Source organism: Leopardus geoffroyi, chromosome A2 (genome assembly GCF_018350155.1).
Source record: "Leopardus geoffroyi isolate Oge1 chromosome A2, O.geoffroyi_Oge1_pat1.0, whole genome shotgun sequence".
Classification (NCBI taxonomy): Eukaryota; Metazoa; Chordata; class Mammalia; order Carnivora; family Felidae; genus Leopardus; species Leopardus geoffroyi.
Genome location: NC_059331.1, coordinates 12,711,627 through 12,722,704, shown reverse-complemented (window position 1 = coordinate 12,722,704; position 11,078 = coordinate 12,711,627). Strand labels below are relative to the sequence as shown.

The following is an 11,078-nucleotide window of genomic DNA, read 5'->3' as shown; positions in this document are numbered from 1 at the left end:
CTCGCGGTGCGTGAGTTCGAGCCCCGCGTCGGGCTCTGGGCTGATGGCTCGGAGCCTGGAGCCTGTTTCCGATTCTGTGTCTCCCTCTCTCTCTGCCCCTCCCCCGTTCATGCTCTGTCTCTCTCTGTCCCAAAAATAAATGAACGTTGAAAAAAAAAAAATAAAAAAAAAATAAAAATAAAACTTTTGCAATCGTGCCTTAGTTTCTACTTAAGCGGCCAGTGGAAGGCACGAGGTATCTTAAGTTCTAAACAGCTGGTTCTGAGCCTCGGGACGACGTCTGGGACGTTAGGAGTGTTTCACTTGCAGGGTGATTTCACGTCCTTCAGTGATTGGGCTGCTTCTGTCTACTGTCCGCCAGCAAGTTGGAAGTTCTCCACCCAGTCCAGAATCCCAGCATTGTTTGTTGCTGGACGCGCAGACGGGCTTTTGCCATAAACTGCGGTCCACACCCCACACCCAGGAAGGCGCAGAGACTTGGCCCAGCTGGCCCACCAGCCCCTGTCTACACTGCGTGGGCTCTGGCCATCTTGGTGCTCCCCAGGTAGCGTGCCTCCATTGATGTTTGCTGGTTTCCGTTTACTCGCCTGTGCCACAGCTCTGGGTACCGGCACGTTCCCCAGAGAGACCCAGTATCCGTCCCCATCACGCGTTCGAGTAAGACACAGCCACTGTCCCTCACGCCGTTCAAATGGGGCCACTCTTGTTTGGCTCTCACCTTTGTCCCACCGACCCGAGCAGCCTTATCTGGGGCCTCCCCAGCAGGTTTGGATTTACAGCTGCGGGCAGACCTGGGGAGACATCCTAGCCGTTCTGTCAAACAGCCAGTGACTGAAACCAGCTCTTCCCATCAAGCCTGTTGAAACGTTCCAGTTTCTGTCCACACGTCCCCCATCATTCTCAGCCTGCACATTCCCAGTCCCTGCGTCCATTCAAAGCCCTCTCTGGGGCTTCCCGTGGAGTTTCTGTATCAGAGTTCCAGGAACTTCTTTCCCAGCCCCTGACCGCTTCCCACCCCCTTCCCCCATTTGTGTGCAGAAAGTGTTGGGTCCATAGAAGGGGACACCCAGGAACCCGGGTCCCTTTCTCAGTCGTTACCTGCAGTTACCAACCCGCTTATTGCCCTGCAGGCCCTGTCTCCCCAGTTTTTAACAACCAGTGTTTCCAGTTTGCTGTCAAACTGTTACTCTGCGGAGGACCTCTCTCTGCCTGTTGCTGGATATTATGGGATATAAGCGTGTTCCCGGTCTGATGGAACGTGGCTCGGGTCCAAACTCACAAGTTCCGTTCCGGTTCTCCTATAGCACTCTGGGCACCCACGTGTACCACGGGGTAAGCAAAGCCCCTTCAGAATTGGTGTCTCTTCCCATCAGGACCCATTTTTAAAAAAATTTTTTTTTAATGTTTATTATTGAGAAAGGGAGACAGAGTATAAGTGGGGGGTGGGGCAGAGAGAGAGGGAGACACAGAATCCAAAGCAGGCTCCGGGCTCAGAGCTGTCAGCACAGAGCCCGACGCGGGGCTCGAACTCACGAGCCGCGAGATCATGACCTGAGCTGAAGCCGGACGCTTAACCGATTGAGCCACCCGGGCACCCCAGGTATGTCCTATTCTAATGCACCCCTCAGATTCCCATAGTGACTTCCACAGGGCTGTGTCCCGCAAGGGCATCCCTTCTGTAGGCCGGCTTTCCCTTGCCATTTGCCGGATTCTATGGCCAGTGGCCACGACCCCCGAGTCTAAGACCCCAGAGAGGGGGACTCATGGTACTGCTTAAGTCTTCCATGGCTGCTGAGAAAAGAGTGCGGTTCAGCCCCCACCGGACTGATTTGTACCTTCTTTGGTGAGAGTGCTGGCCTTCCAGACAGGCCAATAGCTTGGCCATTGTTGTCCATAAGCCGTGCAGCTCCTCGTCAGTTGAGAGCTGCTTATAGGGCACGCTTTTAGTGACAGTAAAATCTGGCAGCTGTTCACACGGCTTCACAGCCCATCCCGGGGGAAAAGAGGCTCCCTGCCCACTCATATCTCGGGTATCGACTCCTTTCATTTCCCCAGTAGCACGGTTGTGCATGGTATTAGTAAAGTGTGGGCATTGCTGTCACCGATAGAGTGTTTCTCCGACAGCATCAAAAACACAATGGGGGGGCGCCTGGGTGGCGCAGCTGGTTAAGCGTCCGACTTCAGCCAGGTCACGATCTCGCGGTCCGTGAGTTCGAGCCCCGCGTCGGGCTCTGGGCTGATGGCTCGGAGCCTGGAGCCTGTTTCCGATTCTGTGTCTCCCTCTCTCTCTGCCCCTCCCCCGTTCATGCTCTGTCTCTCTCTGTCCCAAAAATAAAATAAACGTTGAAAAAAAAAATTTTTTTTTTCAAAAAAAACCACGATGGGAATGGCAGATTTCGAGAATATTTCATATCTTGGGGGCCTGGGTGGCTCAGTCGGGTCAGCATCTGGGCTTCAGCTCAGGTCGTGATCTTACGGTTCGTGAGTGCGAGCCCCGCATCGGGTTCTTTCCCGATCAGGATCCCCAATTCGGATCCTGTGTCCGCGCCCCCCATCCCCCGCCCCCAGTGCCTCCCCCTTGCGTGCACGTGCACTCTCTCTGTCAAAAATAAATAAACATTAAAAAAAAGTATTTCATATCCTTTAGTTACAGAAGGAGGCTTCATTAACCAGAAGTCTGGGAAGAGAACAAGGAAGTCCATTAGTATTTCAAGGGAGAGAGCACCACTGGGAAATCTCGGGGAGAGCTCGAGAGCATGCTCCCCTCAGGTGACAACGTGCTTCGTGCCTCCTGAACCCACACCCAGGCCACGTTCACTAACCCGAGTGAAGACCTCCCTGCCAACAGCTGGGAAAAGCACATTCCTACGATGCTTGTTCAGAGAGGGCTTTTCGGTGATCGGTATGTGATACTCAGTGAACTTGACCACTTTATGCACTTGTTATAGCTATCTGTATGGTCACTGGGTTTTTTCGATGTTTTAAAAATGAACCGCTTTTGCTATTCAAGTCTCTGTTTTCTGTGTATAGGGGACTGCTGAAAGTTATGATACCTTTATTTATTTATTTATTTATTTTTTTCCAACGTTTATTTATTTTTGGGACAGAGAGAGACAGAGCATGAACGGTGGAGGCGGAGAGAGAGAGGGAGACACAGAATCAGAAACAGGCTCCAGGCTCTGAGCCATCAGCCCAGAGCCTGACACGGGGCTCGAACTCACGGACCGCGAGATGGTGACCTGGCTGAAGTCGGACGCTTAACCGACTGCGCCATCCAGGCGCCCCTATGATACCTTTTTAAGTTTACTTTGAGAGAGAACAGGCACATGTGAGTGCCCGAGCAGGGGAGGGGCAGAAAGAGAAGGAGCGAGAGGATCCCAAGCAGACTCTGTGCTGTCCGCACGGAGCCCAGCTCGGGGCTGGATCCCACGAACCGTGAGATCATGACCTGAGCCCAAATCGAGAGTTGGACACCTAACCGACTGAGCCACCCAGGTGCCCCACGATATTGTGACTGATAGTAAGAAATAATATGTTTGGTCTTCACCTGGATTTTGGGCAGAGCTCCTACCACCCTTGCAAACCACTAAGTGATGAGAAGGAAAAAGGTGTATTTTGCTGTTAACCAGGCGGCTTTTGGAAAGCCCCTAGGTAACGTAAGGATGGGGAGAACCAACTGTGGTGGTTAGAGGGTTGGAACTTTGAGCCCCACCTGACCCCCAACATCCCCGTCTTCTGGGAGAGGTGAGGGGCTGGTGATTGAGTTCAGTTGCCAAGGGTCAGTGTTTGAATCAGCCATGCTCGTGGGATGAAGCCTCCATAAAACCCCAAAAGGATAGGATTCAGAGAATGTCTGGTCTGCTTGGTGAGCTTAAGGAGGTGCTGGGAGGGTGCACGTGCAGGGAGGCCATGGAAGCTACATGACCTTTCCCCCCTACCTTGCCGGACGCATCGATTCTATCAGGCTGTCCCTGAGTCATATCCTTTTATAGTAAATTGGTGATACACTGAATGAGTAGGCAGTTTTTCTTAGTTCTGTGACTCACTCTAGCACATTAATGGAACTCGAGGGAAGAGGTTGTGGGAACCTCGGATTTTATAGCCTGTCAATCAGAAGCACGGAGAGCAACCTGGACTGGTGATGGGCAGCTGAAGTGGAGGACAGCCTTTTAGGACTGAACCCAGAGGCAGTGGGTCTGACACTGTCTCCGCGTAGGTCGTGCCTGAGTTGAGTTAAATTGTAGGACACCCAGCTGGGCGTCCTAGAATTGCTTGGTGTCGTGGAGGGAAAACTCACACATTGTAACTGGTATCAGAGTAGGACTTGTGTTGTCTGACACTCTTTGAACAGCCAGTCCTGGGGCGCCTGGGTGGCGCAGTCGGTTAAGCGTCCGACTTCAGCCAGGTCACGATCTCGCGGCCCGTGAGTTCGAGCCCCGCGTCAGGCTCTGGGCTGATGGCTCGGAGCCTGGAGCCTGTTTCTGATTCTGTGTCTCCCCCTCTCTCTGCCCCTCCCCCGTTCATGCTCTGTCTCTCTCTGTCCCAAAAATAAATAAACGTTGAAAAAAAAAAAAATTTTGAACAGCCAGTCCTGAGCCTTGGGTATGGGGCTCCCTGTGTGGCCTCTGTGTACGATGGGAAGGTTGTGCTCAGAAAATGTTTATATTGGAGGAGGCTTCAAGGGTAGACAGTGTTTCGTGAATGCACCCATCTAACGCATCCTTTCTGCTTTCCAACTCTTCAAACACTGTTAGGGCTGAGGATAAAGAAAAAAAGAGGTTTATTCAAACAAGATGGTGGAAAATAAAGCATGATTATATCGATTGACGCAGAAAAAGCACTTTGCAAGATGCAACACCCTTTCATAATAAAAGCACTCAACAAACCGACTTAGGGAAACTACCTCGACATAATAAAGGCCATAGATGAAGAACCCACAGATCACATCACACGTCATACTCAACGTACTCAACAGTGAAAGACTGAAAGCTTTTCCTCTAAAATTAGAAGCAAGGATCTCCACTTTCACCGTTTTTTTTTTTTTTTTTCCAACGTTTATTTTTGGGACAGAGAGAGACAGAGCATGAACGGGGGAGGGGCAGAGAGAGAGGGAGACACAGAATCGGAAACAGGCTCCAGGCTCTGAGCCATCAGCCCAGAGCCCGACGCGGGGCTCGAACTCACGGACCGCGAGATCGTGACCTGGCTGAAGTCGGACGCCTAACCGACTGCGCCACCCAGGCGCCCCGCACTGTTTTTATTAAACATAGTACTATGGAAGTCTCAGCCAGGGCAATGAGGTAAGAAGAATAAAAGCCATCCCGGTAGGAATTGAGGAATTCAAATCACATCTGTTTGCAAATGACATGATAGTATACGAAGAATCCTAAAAGTCCACACACACACACACGACTGTGAGAACTAATAAATGAATTCAGCAAAGTTGCAGGATACAAAATCAACACTCAGAATTCAGTTGTGTTTCTATACACTAACAATGAACAATCCAAAAGGGAAATTAAGAAAATAATCCACTTGCAAGAGGACCACAAAGAATAAAATACTTAGGAATAAACTTAACCAAGAAAGCAAAAGACGTGTAAACTGAAAACTAGAAAACTTTAGTGAAAGAAAGAAGACACAAATAAATGGAAAGACATCCCATGTTCATAGAGTGGAAGTCGTAAGGTTGTTAAGATGTCACTATTACCCTAAGTGATCTATAGATGTAATGAATCCCTGTCAAAAGGCCAACAGCATTTTTTAAGAGAACAAATAAAATCCTTCCCAAAAATGCATATGGCACCTCAAGGGTAACAAAGTTGGGAGGTCTCAATTTGTGATTTCAAAACTTACTCCAAAGCTAAAATAATCAAAATAGCATGGTACTGGCATAAAGACAAACATGTAGAACAATGGAATAGAATAGAGGGTCCAGAAGTAAAACCTCACATATATAGTCAAATTATTTTCAGTGAGGGTGCCAAGACCATTCAGTGAGGCAAGAGGAGTCTGCAACAAATGGTGCTGGAAAAACTGGATATCCACATGCAAAAGAATGAAATTGAGGGGCCCCTGGGTGGCTCAGTCGGTTGAGCGTCCAGCTTCAGCTCAGGTCATGATCTCGTGGTCTGTGGGTTCGAGCCCTGCGTCGGGCTCTGTGCTGACAGCTCAGAGCCTGGAGCCTGCTTTGGATTCTGTGTCCCCCCTCTTTCTCTGCCCCTCCCCCACTCATGCTCTGTCTCTCCCTGTCTCAGAAATAAATAAACATTAAAAAAATAAAAAAAGAATGAAGTTGACCCCTTACTTAGCACCATACACAAATGGTAACTTAAAATGATCAAAGACCTAAACATTAGACCTAAAATGATAAAACTTAGAAGAAAAAGCGGGGGGGGGGGGGGGTTGGGGCGCCTGGCTGGCTCAGTCAGTAGAATGTGCAACTCTTGATCTCAGGGTTGTGAGTTCAAGCCCCACGTTTGGTGTAGAGATTACTTAGAAAAAAAAAAAAAAAAAAAAAACAACTAAACAGGGAAAAGCTTCACGACATTGGATTTGGCAAGGATTTCCCGGCTGTGACACCAAAAGCACAGGAAACAAAAGTAAAAACAGACAAAGTGGACTGCATCAAAATTTTAAAATTCTGTGCATCAAAGGACATGATGAACAGAGTGCAAAGGCAACCTGTGAAATGGTAAACAATATTCACTGAACATATATATGGGAAGGGACTAATATCCAGAGTACATAAAGAACTCCTGTAACTCAACAACAGCAACCAAAAAACCCCCAAATAATCGAAGGAAGAGACAAAGGACTCGAACCGACCATTCTCCAAATGTGGTACACAAATGGCCAACAAACCTATAAAGATGCTCAACATCATAGTCATAAGGGGAAATGCGGATCAAAACCATAATGAGATACCACCTCACACCCATCCGATGGCTACTATCGAAATAACAAGTGTGGGCGAAGATGTGAGACGTTGGAACCCTTGTGCGCTGTGGGTGGGAATGTAAAAGTCATGTGGCCACTGTGGAAAGCGGTATGATGGTTCCTCAGAAAATTAAGAATCTAACTGCCATAGATTCAGCAATTCTACTTTTGGGTGTATACCCAAAGGAAATGAAAGCAGGACCTTGAGGAGATTTTTGCACACCCGTGTTCACAGCAACGCTCAGAACAGCCAAGATGTGGAAGCAACCCATGTGGCCGTAGGCAGACGGATGGATTAACAAAATGCGACCTACCTACACAGAGGAATATTATTCAACCTTAAAAGAGGAAGGAAATTCTGGCTCATGCCACAGTGTGGATGGACCTTGAGGACATTATGCTAAGTGCAGTGAACCAGCCACAAAAGGATAAATACTGTGTGATTCCACTTAATACGATGCCCCTAGAGTAGTCACGTTCAAAGAGATTGAAGGTAGACGGGGGGGGGGGGGGGTGTGCCAGGGACGGGGGTGTGGGGGAGGGTTGGGGAGTCAGTGCTTCGTGGGGACACAGTTTCAGTTTTGCAAAATGACTGGTTGCATAACAACGTGAATATACTCAACAGCACTGAACTGTCTGCTTGGAAGTGGTTAAGATGGTAAATTTCATGCATTTCTCACCACAATAAAAAAATGTAAACGATACGGGGAGGGTCGTTCTTCACACTCCAGGAGGAAGGTAGAGAGAATAGCGGAAGAAACTGCCAAGATGTGTGTGTGGTGAAGAATTAACCTGGCCTAAGAGAGGTCGGGCCTTTGCTCTTGGCTCTTGGGAGGTGACCTCCAGTCCTCTGGAATGTTCTGCCTGACAAGAATGTGTGTTTGTCTGCGGGTTATGGCCCACAGCATTTCAGTACTGCCTCTGGAGGAGATTGGAGACTGAATGTCAGCCATGTGGGCCATAGATGACCAAGCCCCAACAAAACTGGGCACCAAGGCTCAGGCAAGATCCCTTGGTCGGCAAGATTGGTGTGCATTGTCGTGCAGTGTGGTTGGGGGGGGAAGAACTGCCATCTGCAACACCCCGGGGAGAGGGTAACTGGGGGCTCCGCATCTGGACCCCCTCTGCGCCCTGCCCCGTGCATCTCTTTCCAGCTTCCAGTGAGTTCTGTGAGCCCCTCTGGTGAATTACCAAGCCTGACAATGGTTTAGGTGTCAGATATGAGGACAGTGGTGCTGCCTCTGTGGAAGGCAGTATGGCGGCTCCTCAAAAACTTGGACATAGAATTACCATGTGACTCAGTCCTTCCACCCCTAGGTATGGACCTCAAAGAACCGAACACAGAGAACTCAGAGATCCTTGAGCACATCGTTCATAGCAGGACTATCCACCATAGCCAAAAGGTGGAAACAACCCAAATGCCCATCAGTGGGTGAGTGAATGACCAGAATGGGGTGCGTCCAAACAATGGAATATTGGTCCTAAAAAGGAATAAAGCAGGGATATACGCTGCTATGTGGATGAACCCGAAAGAAGCCAGACATAGAAGGTCACAGAGCGTGTATTCCATTTGAACATTTCTTTTTAAAAAAAAAATTTTTTTTTCAACGTTTATTTATTTTTGGGACAGAGAGAGACAGAACATGAACGGGGGAGGGGCAGAGGGAGAGGGAGACACAGAATCGGAAACAGGCTCCAGGCTCCGAGCCATCAGCCCAGAGCCCGACGCGGGGCTCGAACTCACGGACCGCGAGATCGCGACCTGGCCGAAGTCGGACGCTCAACCGACTGCGCCACCCAGGCGCCCCTCCATTGGAACATTTCTATGAAATGTCCGGAATAGGTAAATTCATGGAGACAGAAAGCAGATTAGTGGTCAGGGCCTGGGGGAAGGGGGTGGGGAGGAGTGACTGCTCACGGGGATGGGATTTCCTTTGGGGTGATGAAAGATTCTGGGACTAGATAGAGGTGATGGTTGCACAAGTCTGTAAATATAGTAGAAACCACTTGTAGGGGGTCACGTTGTGCCCCCCCCCCTCCCGCCAAGATACATTCATCTGGACTCACACTGAGACCCTAATTTGGAAAGAAGGCTCTTTGCAGATGTGATTCACATAAGGATCTCAAGGTGAGATCATCTTGGATGGGCAGTGGGTCCTAAATCCAGTAACAGGTGACTGTATACGAAAAGCACAAGGGGAAACAGACACAAGGCACAGAAGAGAAGCCGTGAGATGAACGAGGCAGAGGCGGGAAGAACGTAGCCAAGGGCTCACGGCAGCCGCCAGAAACCGGGAGCATGGGACGGATTCTCCCTCGGAGCCTCCAGAAAGAATCAACCCCACCCTCACTCTGGTTTTAGTTTGTTTTTTTATTTGTTTGTTTGTTTGTTTGTTTTGGCCTCCAGAAGAGTAAATTTCAGTTTTAAGTCTCTCGTTTGTGTGAATTTGTTACGACAGCCTCCGGAAACAATACACCACCCAACGATACAATTCACAGTGGGCAGCACGCACACATAAGCGCACACGTGTGCTTGCACGCACAGACACACACGCACACAGACTCTGCTCCTCCTGCGGCTGTCCACACGGTCCAAACTCCTAGCCCCGAGGGCTGCTGCTGCTCTCTCTGCAGGATGTAAGAGTGTGATCTCCTGCCATATGCACGTTCTTCCCTCTGCTCTTTTTCTTTTCTCTGGCAGGTTTTGGATTATTCGTCTTCCCTGTACTTCCCTCCATCTTTTAGCCTCCAATGATGATTGTGAAATTGTGCCTCCCACCGTGTAAAATGGGGGCCGTGGTATATACTGCATGCTTCAGTCGAGCAAGGGCTCCGGAGCACTGCGAAAGGAACAGATGGTGTGTAAAATACCCTCTGTTGTGCCGGGAACTAAACTTAAAAGTATTTAAGGCACCACCGTGCATTGTGAACATGAATCACGCGGGAAGATCGCCATGATTTCTTACAGGAAAACAGAAGGGGTCAAAATAATGTGTAGGATACCCAACAGTTTGTGTGGAGGCTTCTGAAAAAAAACCTGGAAAGAGAAACAAAAATGTGTGGAGAGAAGCGGCCTCCAGGGTTGGGGGTTGGGGACTCTGGGGGAGGAGGGACGCCTGCTTGTTATCCTTTTTGTTGCCTTTTCCACTGCCTTCACATTTCCGTCAAACATTTTCCCATCCGCACTATCACATTTCCACGAGAAATACGTGCAACGGAAGGAAAGCCAGCAGGCTTGTTAATTACCGCAGTTCTAGTGGGTGTCTGGTGGTATCCTTGTGGGTTTGATGTGCATTTCCTTAACGACTGGTGACTGTGGGGCGTCTTTTCAAGTATGTGTCAATCACTTGTGTATCTTCTTTGGAGAACTGCTGTCTTAGTTTGGGTTGCTCTAACAAACAGGCCAGACACTGGGGGGCTTAAACCACAAACATTTATTTCTCAGGCTTCTGGAAAGCTGGGGAGTCTGAGATCATGTTTGGATTCTTGCTGAGGGCCCTCTTCCTGATTTATAGACAGTCATCTTCTAGGAGCCTGGCAGAAGAGGAGAGAGGTCGTCTCTCTGACGTCTTTTCTTACAAAAAGGCACTAATCACACTCATGAGGCTCCACCCTCGTGACCCAGTCACTTCCCAGAGGCCCTGCCTCTTAATACCATCACACGGGGGGATTTAAATTTCAACCCCTGAATTTTTTTTGGGGGGGGGACACAAATATGCACTCCATAGCAAATCTCTCTCTTTTTTAATGTGTATTTATTTTTGAGACACACATACACACACACACACACACACACACACACACACACACACGGAGTGCAAGTGGGAGAGGGGCAGAGAGAGAGAGGAAGACACAGAATCTGAAACAGTCTCCAAGCTGTCAGCACAGAGACTGACACGGGGCTCGAACTCACGGACCGTGAGATCATGTCCTGAGCCAAAGTTGGAAGCTTAACCGACTGAGCCACCCAGGCGCCCGGAAGTATCTCCCCCCCTTTTTTTCTTTTAAGTTTATTTATTTATTTTGAGAGAGACGCAAATATCTCTTCAGATCTTTGTCCATATTTTTTGAAGATTCCATATATAACTGAGATCATACAATATTTGTCTTTCTCTGACCTATTTCACTTAGCATAATGC

General features: G+C 49.0%; 1 long non-coding RNA gene across 1 annotated transcript; it reads left to right on the top strand.

The window, feature by feature from the left end:
* The first annotated feature begins 185 nt into the window (after window positions 1–185).
* Window positions 186–3,004, top strand: LOC123605496. Its single transcript, XR_006715782.1, has 2 exons — window positions 186–1,332; window positions 2,648–3,004. It is a non-coding gene; the product is annotated as an uncharacterized LOC123605496 (long non-coding RNA).
* Window positions 3,005–11,078: the final 8,074 nt, after the last annotated feature.